The 13,056-nt window shown below is 39.1% G+C and overlaps 1 protein-coding gene and 1 long non-coding RNA gene across 4 annotated transcripts in view; both read right to left on the bottom strand.

Moving 5' to 3' along the window:
* sh3tc2 (SH3 domain and tetratricopeptide repeats 2) overlaps positions 1-8,504 on the bottom strand; it is a 36,401-nt gene extending 27,897 nt beyond the window's left edge. For 2 of the 3 annotated variants that reach the window (XM_047354218.1, XM_047354219.1), the window contains exon 1: positions 6,796-7,028. The gene's annotated coding sequence lies outside the window, so the exon portion shown is untranslated. Of the gene's footprint in view, positions 1-6,795; positions 7,029-8,448 lie in introns of those variants that run through there. The other variant, XM_047354222.1, reaches the window with a different exon arrangement.
* Positions 8,505-9,394: 890 nt separating this feature from the next.
* LOC124859762 lies at positions 9,395-12,949 on the bottom strand. Its single transcript, XR_007036177.1, has 2 exons — positions 12,539-12,949; positions 9,395-10,003 (listed from the first exon to the last, which is right to left on the bottom strand). It is a non-coding gene; the product is annotated as an uncharacterized LOC124859762 (long non-coding RNA).
* Positions 12,950-13,056: the final 107 nt, after the last annotated feature.

The raw sequence follows: 13,056 nt of genomic DNA, 5'->3' as shown, positions 1-13,056 counted from the left end.
GGATGTTCCATACTGAGAAACATCATGGAAGTTATTATATGTCAGTTGTTATACAGTGGCACCTCAGTAAATCAGAATGGCAGCATAACGTTAATTTATTTGAGGATTTTAATTCAATGAGTTAAACTCAAATTAACTGGATTCATTCCACAAAGAGAGATCTATTTTGTTCATTTTAATGTTTATGTCCTATATCTTAAGAAAATCCCAAATTCTGTTTAAGAAATCTGAATTTTACAAGAACAATAAAAAGTGCATTTTAATTCAGAAACATTAGCCTGCTTATGAGTATGTCCATGTATTCTAAGTTATATGTACTCAGCATGCTATTTTTGCATGAATTACTGCATCAGTGCAGCTTGGCTTAAAGGCAATCAGCCTGTGGCTTTGCTAAGGTGTTAAAGAAGCCCAGATTGCTTTAATAGGAGCCTTCAACTCATCGGCATTGTTGGATCTGTGTCTGTTATCTACCTCTTGACAATATTTAATAGATTATCTATACGGTTTAGGTGAAGTGAGTTAGCTGACCACACCATACCATACATACCATAGTCAATAAAGCAGGTGTCCTTTTGCCGTCATTGACAGGTGCCAAGTCCTACTGGAAAATGAAATCCGCAGCTCCATATAGCTTGTCAGCCAAAGGAAGCATGGAGAGCTCTGAAGTTTCCTGGTAAACTGGTGCATTGACTTAGGACTGGAGAAAACATAGTGGACCAACCCACAGAAATGCATGCCTTCCCAGATCATCACTGACTGGAAGGTTTAGACTCGACCTTAAGCAACTTGGGTTCTGTGCCTTTCCACTCTCCCTTCAGACTCTGGGACCTTGATTTCCAAATGAAATGAAAAATGTACTTTTATTTGAAAAAAAGAGGACTGTGGAGCACTGAGTAGCAGTCAATTAGTTTTGTCTTCTTAGCCCTAGTAAGATGTTTCTAGCATATTTACTTTAGCAGTGGCTTACCACATGTCATAGCCCATGTCCCGGGTATGTCTGTGTGGTCACTCTCAAAGCAGTGACTGCAGCTGCAGTCCATGACTGGGCTTTATTTTAACATCTCAAATGCTAACGGCTGAGGTATACCCTGTTGCCTGTGCACGTTTTTCTACCACACGTTTTCCTTCCACTTAACTTTCCATTACTATGTTTGGATACAGCAGTTTGTGAACTGCAAATTTCTTTAACTATATTTTTTTATCTTGCCTTCCTTGTGCCAGCTGCCAGTCACTCTCTGCTGGACAATGGTCAGGTCACCAGTCATCCCCATGATTGTGAAGGCCCTAAAATGCAATTAATATTTTTGTACTAAAAATCCATTTTTAGTACAATAGATTTTGGGTATTTATTAGCTCTAAGTCACAATCATCAAACAGATATAAACTTTCAATTGTATAAGTCAGTGTGTGAAGATTCTACTTGATATGTACATTTCATATATAGATTTTGAATTATTAAAATAATTTACTTTTTAATGGTCTAACTAATTTGTTCTAATGTACCTGCATATAATGTGGACATTAAAGAGGCTTGTGTGTGATTAAAATATATATTGTCATCTGAATCACTGGCTTTATGAAACCCATGTGATGATCTTATAATAATAATGACCATCAATATTTATCACCTATAAACCTGATTGGTAGAATCTGGGTATTTGTAGCTAATGAAGCTAACACTCTGCAGGTTATCTGATGTCTAATGTCAAAGAGAAGACTCCCTAAATGCAGATCATGAAGAAGAATGAAACCCCACTGTCCACTAATTTGATCTTAAATTGAAGCTAGACATGCATGCTTTAATAAAAGCAGAACATCAGAACATTGGATGAAGAGTGGAAATGTGAAAGACTTGTCTAGAAATGCTTGGAAAACTAGATTATCCTATTAGTCAGCAAAGGTTGCTAAAAGGCAATTAGAAGGACCCTTCTTATTCACTCAGGTAACATGAACAATACAGGCTGCACCAGAACATACAATCAGTGGTTTCCAAAGAAGGCTCCACATTAGCAAACTAAGCTGCTCTAACCTCTAAAATTAGATCAGTTGTTATCAAACTTCTTATAACAACTACAACTGGAGTTACATATCAAATTTTCCAAGTACCACCAAGTGGACCATCATTTAGTTAACAGGACTTGGAGGTTTTTCGTTTGTTGTTTATATCATAAATACAATTAAAAAGAAAGTTATTATCTATTAGTGCCGCATGATAGGTTAAATGATGCTGTCACATTATGCAGTTCCTTTTTGGTCAGAATGTTCCAATTTCCAAGTTGAAAAAGGTAATCAGAAAGGTTCCATATTCTGACTTCAAAAGGACATGGAACAGAGCCAACAGCATTTCTCTGTTGTTGTCTTCAGTTTTTATTTTGAGCTTTAACATTTTCCTCACTAAAGAAATTTCTGATGAAGCTAAAAGTGAAAAAAGATGATAATAATGGCTTCAATAATTCATCCTTTAGCTGTACATCACAGATAATTTGTTTACAATTACCTGGCAAGTACTTCATACCAATATTTCTTCTGGGTACCACTAGACCACTTCATGTACCATCAGTTTTAACTGGACCACCATTGAAGAACAACAGAGTAATATGTTAAACAATTCAGGTTGTTCTTACAGTTCCAGTATTCAATCGGTTTCCCAAACAAGCCCACATAAAAAAACACCTTCATCAGTTGGTGATTGATTCATGAGGCAAACGTGAATAAGGATACAGTATTTTATAGAAAAGGCACACATCATGACACGATGCATCCACTTCTAACTGTCTGCCTGCAATTAGTTTGTGAACTTTCACTGAAAACAGCTGCCTGTGGTGACAAATAGGAGCGTTGGGAACATGGTGAGATTAAAACACAAAATTAAACTTTAAATCTGAATTTCAAGTCATTAAGCCAACTTTTAACTGTAAAATTAGTTAGTAATTCTCTGTTGCAGCTTTCTAAAAGGCAGCATGTACAGGGATTGGACAATGAAACTGAAACACCTGTCATTTTAGTGTGGGAGGTTTTAAGGCTAAATTGGACCAGCCTGGTAACCAGTCTTCATTGATTGCACATTGCACCAGTAAGAGCAGAGTGTGAAGGTTCAATTAGCAGGGTAAGAGCACAGTTTTGCTCAAAATATTGAAATGCACACAACATTATGGGTGACATACCAGAGTTCAAAAGAGGACAAATTGTTGGTGCGCGTCTTGCTGGCGCATCTGTGACCAAGACAGCAAGTCTTTGTGATGTATCAAGAGCCACAGTATCCAGGGTAATGTCAGCATACCACCAAGAAGGATGAACCACATCCAACAGGATTAACTGTGGATGCAAGAGGAAGTTGTCTGAAAGGGATGTTCGGGTGCTAACCCGGATAGTATCCAAAAAACATAAAACCACGGCTGCCCAAATCACGGCAGAATTAAATGTGCACCTCAACTCTCCTGTTTCCACCAGAACTGTCCGTCGGGAGCTCCACAGGGTCAATATACACGGCCGGGCTGCTATAGTCAAACCTTTGGTCACTCATGCCAATGCCAAACGTCGGTTTCAATGGTGCAAGGAGCGCAAATCTTGGGCTGTGGACAATGTGAAACATGTATTGTTCTCTGATGAGTCCACCTTTACTGTTTTCCCCACATCCGGGAGAGTTACGGTGTGGAGAAGCCCCAAAGAAGCGTACCACCCAGACTGTTGCATGCCCAGAGTGAAGCATGGGGGTGGATCAGTGATGGTTTGGGCTGCCATATCATGGCATTCCCTTGGCCCAATACTTGTGCTAGATGGGCACGTCACTGCCAAGGACTACCGAACCATTCTTGAGGACCATGTGCATCAAATGATTCAAACATTGTATCCTGAAGGCGGTGCCGTGTATCCGGATGACAATGCACCAATACACACAGCAATACTGGTGAAAGATTGGTTTGATGAACATGAAAGTGAAGTTGAACATCTCCCATGGCCTGCACAGTCACCAGATCTAAATATTATTGAGCCACTTTGGGGTGTTTTGGAGGAGCGAGTCAGGAAACGTTTTCCTCCACCAGTATCACGTAGTGACCTGGCCACTATCCTGCAAGAAGAATGGCTTAAAATCCCTCTGACCACTGTGCAGGACTTGTATATGTCATTCCCAAGACAAATTGACGCTGTATTGGCCACAAAAGGAGGCCCTACACCATACTAATAAATTATTGTGGTCTAAAACCAGGTGTTTCAGTTTCATTGTCCAACCCCTGTATGTCACATGGCTATTCCACTCTGGCTTAGACCCACACCAGCGCTCCATTTAACATCGTTAGTCTGAAATGCACACATTGGGCTGTTAGAGGAAATAACGAGGGAGAAAACTCACTCCCCACAGCTGTGGGAAAAAGAACAAACTCCAGCTGAGTTTAAAAGCAGAAACTGTCTTGTCATAGTTTGCTTAGCTGTACTTCTATCTTTGGTACCTTCCCACAAGTGGAAAGTAGATATCTAAAAGTGTACATTACTTGTGGAATAGTAAAGATATACTTCCACTAATGATTTTGTCTGTACTATTTTTGAGCCCCACTGTTTTGAATATTAATGATATGATCATTTTAATTGTATTATTTATGTATCAAAGAAAGAAGAATGGGGCTGTGACAAAGTTTAAAAACAAAAACGTTTATGATTATATACCATTATATTTTACTGTATGTACCCACACTAATTAGATCGTAAATTTAAAGCAGACTAGAAAGAAAACATGTTTTTTTAAACATTTTTTTGACAAATAAATATCTGAAAATGTGCAGATATACCTTGCCCTTTACCTGGATACTGTGATACTCTTTAAGGAACATTAGTGAACAAATAGCATCATGTAGACCAGGGAACACAGCATACAGGTCAGGGATAATGTTGTGGTAAAGTTTAAAGCAGTATAAAACAGTTTTCCAAGCATTGTTCAATCTATCAGCAACAGCCCCATGGTAAACTGCAAAGCTGCTGCAGAATGCCACAGCTTGGTTGGGCAACTAATAGCGGTGCACTCGCCAAATCTGATGTTTATTGAAGAGAAGTGAAAAGAGAGCCATTGTTGAAAGTAAGTCAAAAGAAGTTCTGTCTGCTGTTAGCAACATGTTATATAGGTAGTGTAGCAAAACCACCAACACTACAATCACTCTGAACATACTATTAAACACGGTGTTGGCAGCATCATGCTATGGATATGCTTTTTTGCAGGGACAGGGTAGCTGGTCATAGTTTGATTAAACCCACATATGAGGCAATTTTGACTTGTCATAATGGCCTACTTGTTACAAAATCCTAGACCTAAATAAAATAGAAAATCTGAGGAGGGGTTTTTTGTAAACCAATTTGAAAAACAAGAATAATTTTCCTTCCACTTGATTTTGGTCTATCACATAGAGTCACAGTAAAAGGCATATAAATTTATGTCTTCATCATGAAAATTGTAGACAAATTCAGGGGTTTGAATACTTGTACAAGTTGCTGTCTCCATAAAAGCAGAAGTATGGTTTGTGCTAAGGAATTACTTCTGTGATTTCCAGCAATTGAAATGAAATGCAGACAGCTTCTTCCTCTTTTTGAGCCCCTGATTGCTGCTCACAATGATCACATTCTGGAAGATAAGAGACTGATATCCTTGACTGAGATCGGTGTTATCTTGATTATGCGGCAGGCTGCATGGTCACAGCTGAATCTGTGCATGGGTATCCAGTGAGGCGGAACACTGTAAACAGGCCTAAGGCGTGCCAAGGCATATCCAGACACTCTTCTGACTGGCCCACTTGTTTTCTCTTTGGGAAGCAAATTAATAATCTAATAAACACAGACGTCTCAAGGCTGATATATACAAGTCACATGCAAAGGACCTTTGTAGGCAGCCCCCAATGGCTGCACAAGGGTCACTGACAACCTCTTATAATCTGTTCCCAACTGATGCTGTAAAAGTCACAATATTCTCTTTATAAAAGAACTGTGGAACCAGCTGCAGAGTCACAATCCTATGCTCATCTCGCAGACCTGTCAGGGCCAGTAACAATACACCTCCTTTAATGACAGGGGTTATGAACTGTAATTCCCACATACCATGAAGGACCATCCTGTCTTCACACACTGAAAGCCTGGACTATAATTGTGACACTCAGCCATCCACAATTACATTCAACCTAATGAGGGGCATATGGTGAACATACAGCTGTGTTCGGATGTTGCTTTTTGCGGTCGCTGTGTCTGAATGTGTGCGTAAAACGTGGAGTTTGTGGCTGTGGAATATGTGGAAACAGAGAAAGCAGAGAGTAACATGAGAGAGGAGCCAAGGTCTCTAAGTTTAGACTAGACCCCGGTTTGCCCACTCACATGCCAGTGTGGCTAAGACAGAGCCACTCTAGAGGGAGATTACCATATTGCTGCACAGTATTGAATAAAAAAAAAAAATAAATAAAAAACATAAAACATGAAAGCAAAACTGTGAATTTCTCAGGTTTTGCAGAGTTTTCTGCTTCATGCTTTCAGAATCAGAATAGAAAAGGTCACCACAAAATAAACTAATCTTCATGGACCGGGAAAAAACATTTACAGATATTATCAAACCAATAGTAAAAGTAATATAGATAAAATCACTACTATACAATCTCAGCATAAAAAATGAAAAAATAAAGGTTTACAGCATTGTGTGTACACTCTAGATTGACCACAGCTTTATGGTCATGTGGCAAAGTACAAAGTACAGCTGTGTTTACTCAAAAGGAGCAAGTTTTTGACACAGAGTGAATTTGGAGTATAATCCAAACAAATCTGTCTTACCTCTCTGTTACTGCCAGTTCTCCCCAACTCAATTCATTCCTCTCATACTTTGCTGGATTTCTCTAAATCTCCCCTTTAGAAAGAATGCTGTTTCACTATGCAGCTGTCATTATAACTGCTGACTGTGCTGTCATTCCTCACTGTCAAAAAGCACAGGAGTCCAAAAAGAGAAAGAATGTTAGTTGGTCAGAGTGAGCAATAGTCCTGCATCTGTTTCGGCTTCAGACTTTCAAAGAGAGCATGTCAGTGAGTGAGGAAGTTTTAGGCTGTAACTCCTCCTACGTGTTTCTTTGAAACACTGATCCAGCCCACTTTTTCTTCCTTGCCCTCATTTGCTTTGCAGGCACACACATACACACACACACTGTGAACCACAAGCAGTATGGAGCCAATGAGAAAAGTAAGATTATAAAAAGCTGAACTTTCATGCAGCCATGATACTATGACACGACAAAAGCTCAATAACCTACAGCATGTTTCCTCATTCTGCCCTCACCAGTCATACAAGCTTTGTTTGACACACCCCGTGTGATGACAGTAGATTACAGCAACAATTACAGCCAGCTGGTATGCACCATTGTTGGGAAAATACCTGTGTAAGCTCCAAGAATGAAATCCATTTTCACTTACCTGCCTTTCAAGCCACAAACACACCTACAGGTGGCATTCCTCTAAATGTACTTAGATAGCATGAAACATACTTTAAATGGCCGGCATTGGCTGTGCAAAAACCAGGGGAAATAAAACAGCAGCTACCTCCTGTTACTCACTTACTATTTTACAATATTTTAAAAGTCTCCCCAGGCTGCTTTTGCTTTGGTTCTTGCTTTTCATTTAAGCTGCTTGGTTAAATATAAACAGATGGCACTCATACAGCAAATTATTAGAAACGAACAAGATAATAGGCACACATTTTCTCTAATATTTTAATGAATAGTTTTGAGCAGAACTTATATGAACGTTTTAAGTGACAGCAACAGCTATGCTATGCCATTCATAATTGCTTCGGGTTTTGAGAAGGCTATCTGGCCAGCATGTGGGACTGATCATGTGGTCATGTAAAATATATGGATGAACCTACATTGCTTTGCAAACATATTCAAATCCCATTGGCGTTTTTCATGTTTTGTTGCCTTACAACTTAAGATTAAAATTGATTGCGAATTTCACCATTTCATTTAGAGAACATGCCCACAACTTTGAAGATGTATTTCTTTTGTATTGTAAGGCAAACAACAAATATGAAGAAATACCAGAACACTTAAGCGTGAAGTCAGTTCTTTGTAGAGCCACCTTTTGAGGTAATTACAGCTACAAGTCGCTTGAGCTCATCACATCTTGTCGCTGGGATTTTTTGCCCATTTCTCAAGGCAAAACTGGATGATTTTTGAGGTCTAGACTTTGACTAGGCCATTCCAATTCATTTAAATGTTTCCCTTTAAACCACTTGAGTGTTGCTTTAGCAGCATGCCTTGGGTCCTGACACAGGTTTTGCTCAAGAACATCCCTGTATTTAGCACCATCCATCTTTCCTTCGACTCAGAGCAGTTTCTCAGTCTCTGCTGCTGAAAAGACATGAAACTTCCCTTGACAGCAGAAAAGTTACATTTTAGTCTCATCTCACCAGAGATGGATATTTCTTTATAACCCTACCCTGATCTGTGTTTTTCAACAGCTTTGTCCCTGACTTCCTGGAGCGCTTCTTGGTCTTCATGGTGTGATGCCTCTTGCTTAGTGGTGTTGAAGGCTCTGAGGCCTTTCAGAAAAGGTGTGTGTTATACTGACAGATCATGTGACACTTAGATTGAACACAGGTGGACTTCATTTCACTAATCATGTAACTTTTGAAGGTAACTGCTTGCACCAGAACTGTTTATAGACTCCATAAAAAGGGGAGTTAATACATATGCACATGCCAATTTTCAGTTTTTCTTTTTTTTTAACAAATATTTATGTAATTTTACACACACACATACACACGCATATTATATATAATATGTGTGTGTGTGTGTGTGTGTGTGTGTGTGCAGAGTCTGGCACGCTAGAACAAAGTCACCCTGACAACATTAGCAACACAGTCCACATGTGATCATGCAATTGGCTATGCAAGGTTGCAAGATGCGGACCATTTATTATACTCTCTCTCTCTCTGTGTGTGTGTGTGTGTGTGTGTGCAATTGTTTGAGGTGGCAAGGAGGACAGATATGCAAGTATTTAATAGCAGCAAGTTACAAATAGAAATAGGTTGAGATTGTAGTGTAGTATTATGGAGTGCACCTAAAATGTATTTGTGTGCCTGCGTTTACATTCCTCTGTGTATGAACAAAGCTTTGGGATTGTGAGTTGATGAAGAATGCAGCATGTTGCTGATCAGGCCCACTGATAATGGACGCATGGCCTTGGTGTGATTGACAAACAAAAGGATCATTACCTCCAAAAGAAAAACACTGGGTGAGTGACTGCGTAAAAACAAGAGAGCAATACATTAGGAGTGCCACAGAAACATGATCGTGGGTCTGTCATGTGATCAGCAGCATCACTTGTGCTGATTGTGGCTGTTTTACAACATTTGGCAAATCATTGGACTAGCAGCAGCACACCATCTCAAAATGTTTATTCCAGTAAGGACACTCATTATTGTCAACTATGGACGACTGGAGCCATTGCAGACAGTGACAACATTGTGTTGACGTGACGGCCTCTTGCCCTTCTGCCTCCCATGAACAGGAAGCCTAGCTTCCTGTTTTGCTGCCGCATCAGTTTGGTGGACAAAAGCACAATGAGGGATAGAGACAGGAGAACAGTTAGAAACCAACTATTTAAAGGCTAACATACAATGAATATCATTCATGCACTAATTCAACTGATTATAATTCATTTGAGCAAATCATTACCAATAACAAGCATTATAAACCCTGACCAGTGCTAACCCAGCAGACAATCAAAGTAACTTTTTAACTTTATGCAGGAGCACGAATGTGTAACTTTACTCTTAATAAACTAGCAAACAACGTACAATAAAATAAACAAGGTTAAAGGGCAAAAACAGGACTTTTGGAACTGCTGAGTTCAGATCCTGAAAAGGTAAGTCTACACAGGGCAGCTGAGGGAGAACACTGCGCCTCTCACATCCCTTCATTGTCCAGCTTCCGAAAACCCTCAGAACGAGGGCTTCCTCAGAACATAGGGAGACGGCAACTCAGTTGGTCTATAAAAAAAAAAAAAAACAGTTGCTTCACTTAGATTCAAAACTGAAAACATCTGGAAGGTATTTATCATTCAGCTTGTGTTCATGTGTATGCATTTGGCTGACATATTTATCCAAAGTGACTTACAAATAAGGATATAACAATGCAGTTAAATTCAAAGCAAACAATAAACTACTGAGAAGGAAGAACACTAGTCAAGTTCTGTCAGAGGTCACATGGGTGATTGTGTAGAAAAAGAGCGCAGGTATAGAGGGAAGTGCACAAAGAGATTGTGCAGTAGAGGGGGCAGGGAAGAGCAGTGTAGGGGCTAGGAGAGGAGATGCTCTCTAAACAGCAGGGTCTTTGAGTGTCTTGTTTCATAAGGTCATTCCATGAAAAGAGTCTGGATTGTCTTGGGTATGGTGTAAGCACTGCTAGCTGACAATCCCTTGACGGCTGGAGTAACCAAGTCTGTAAGAGCATTCAAGTAGATGGGAGCTGATAAGTACTTTAGGCTAACATCAATTATTTGAATTTGATAAGGGGTGACGTGTGCTTTTTTAGACTGACTGAAGACCAGATGTGGTATAACAGCAATGGCTGGGAGACCAGTTAGGAGGGCGTTGCAGCAATCAAGGCGGATGATGACCGTAAGACTGCACTAGCAACTGGGCGGCTTGTTGGGTTAGGTACAATGTGATTTTTCTTATGTTTGACAATGCGAAACTGCACCATCGAGCGATGGAGGCAGCATGAACTTTAAAATTCAGTTAGCCATTGATCATGACAGCATCTTGCAAACTTATTCATGCTCCATGACCTTTTCCACATTTTTTATGTTACAACCACAAACCACAATGTATTTTATGAGCTTTTATGCGGTAAATCAGCACAAAGATATATGGTTTTCATCATGATTTACTAATAGAAATCTGAAATGTGCTGCATGCGTTTGCATTCAGCACATCTGAGAAAAATATTTCTGGAACCACCTTTCATTAATACTGCTGCTGCTAGCCGTTTGGGACATTTTTCTACCAGCTCTCCACATCTAAAGACTGAAATCTTTTCCACATTCTTCATTTCAGCTCGAGCTCATTGAGTTGGATTAAAAGCATCTCTGACAAGTAACTTGCCGCATTTTCGATTGGAATTAGTTTTGAACTTTTAATTGGCAGTTCAAAACATCAACATGCTTTATTTCAATTGTTCCATTGTAGCTGTGGCTATATGTTCAGGGTTAAGATCCTTCTAGAAGGTGACCCTTTGCCCTAGTCTTAGATGTTTTGCTGCCTCTAACCAATATTGCCCCATATTTAACTCCACATTACACATTACATATTTAAAAACACATTACACAGCATAATGCTGCCACCTCCATGTGTCACTGAGGGGATGGTGGTCAGGTTGATGTTTAGTGTTAGTTTCCTAACATACAAAGTGTTTTGAATGTAAGCCTTATAGTTACATTTTGGTTGCATCTGACCAGAGCGCCTTCTTCCAAATGTTTCTTGTGTCCCCTACATGGTCAGAGGTAAACTTGTACTTTTATCTTTCTTATTGTAACTCTCATAAAGGGCAGGTTTGTTGAGTGCACAATTAATTGTTGATTTACTGACAGATTTTCCCAGGGTAACTGTAAGGCTCCCCTAAAGTTACCTCCAGGCTTCAAGGCTGTTTCTCTGATTAAGGATTTGAATTAATGATCAATTTAAGTGGATGTATCTTTCTTTGTTCTTCAAAAAAACCTCAAAAACCCACACAGAACAACTGTATTTATACTGAAATTACATTAAGGTTGATTTAGTATTTAGGTGACCTCTGAAGGGAACTTTTATTTTATCTAGGACATCCAAGTAAAAGAGACAGAGTAGTATCCGGCTGCATGACACACTTTTCAAACTGCAATATGGAAAAAAATATGGCAACCACATGACATTTTTTCCTCTCCACTATTATCTGCTACTTTTTCACATTAAACCCCAATATAAAACAATTGTATTTGTGGTACATGTAGTAATGGTACAAATTCTAAAGAAGTTTGGGCAGCTTCAATACGTTTGCAAGGCACTGTACTTTATACACAATTTCTTAAATAGAATTCGCTGTTCACCTCATGTTTAATTAACTACATGCTCTTCTTCCTTCCATCTTGGGGCTGTTTAATTTCTCAGTGCTGTTGCATTAAACCAGCTTCTAGTTAGATTGCTGAAATAGTAACAGCGGATGGGTGTTGCGCTGTTAGATGGAGATCTTTACGCATTGATACCCATGAACCCATTTGAAGTAAACAGAAGGCAACGCTATCAGTGCATGATATTTTTGCCTTCAGACATCACAGTTAAACAAAATAAGAAATTAATAAAATCATGAATATTTTCTCTGCAGAGATTGGCTTTAGCTTGACAATACAAGTAAAATGCTGATGTTTATCCTTCAAGAAAAGCTGGTGGAACAAATAATGTTTTTCACGAAAACTGATTGGCTATATAATTTGATCATTTATATTTACGAATAAAGTATAAAAACACAAGAAAGAACCAAGTCAGACTTACTTTATATTTCTGTTGTGATGTGTGGCATAGCTTCGGATAATGGTTTTAGACAATCTACCCTTTCTTTTGCAGGAGTTTATCCTTAGAAAATCCAATGAAATAATTTGCTATCGTCTTTTTACCAGAAGAGGGCGGTGTCACAACAGCTTTCCCAGTAAAACCCTGCCCAACACAATAAAACATATCTAGGCGTTTTTAGAAAAGCTCCCTTCTCTCCACGTTTTTTCTTCAATTTCATTGTCCTCTTTGAGTTCTTGCAAAGTGATCATAGTAATTCTACCGGCTGTCCAATGACTAATTAAGACAATGTCTGACATTTCTGCAGACACTGATAATATCTCTGCCATCTTCATTTCAAGTCAGACTTTTGATAATGTAACACTTCTTTTAATAAAGTTTAGGGCAATGTGTCTTTATTCCGTTTCCAAAAGCAAAGACTGACGTCGCTATAAGCGAGGATGGTAAAACCGACGAGTTATACCGGAAACGTGGAGATTTATTTCATAATAAAACCACAA

This window comes from Girardinichthys multiradiatus, chromosome 23 (assembly GCF_021462225.1).
Source record: "Girardinichthys multiradiatus isolate DD_20200921_A chromosome 23, DD_fGirMul_XY1, whole genome shotgun sequence".
Taxonomy (NCBI): domain Eukaryota; kingdom Metazoa; phylum Chordata; class Actinopteri; order Cyprinodontiformes; family Goodeidae; genus Girardinichthys; species Girardinichthys multiradiatus.
Note: the sequence above shows the minus strand (reverse complement) of the source record. Positions and strands in the feature narration are given on the sequence as shown.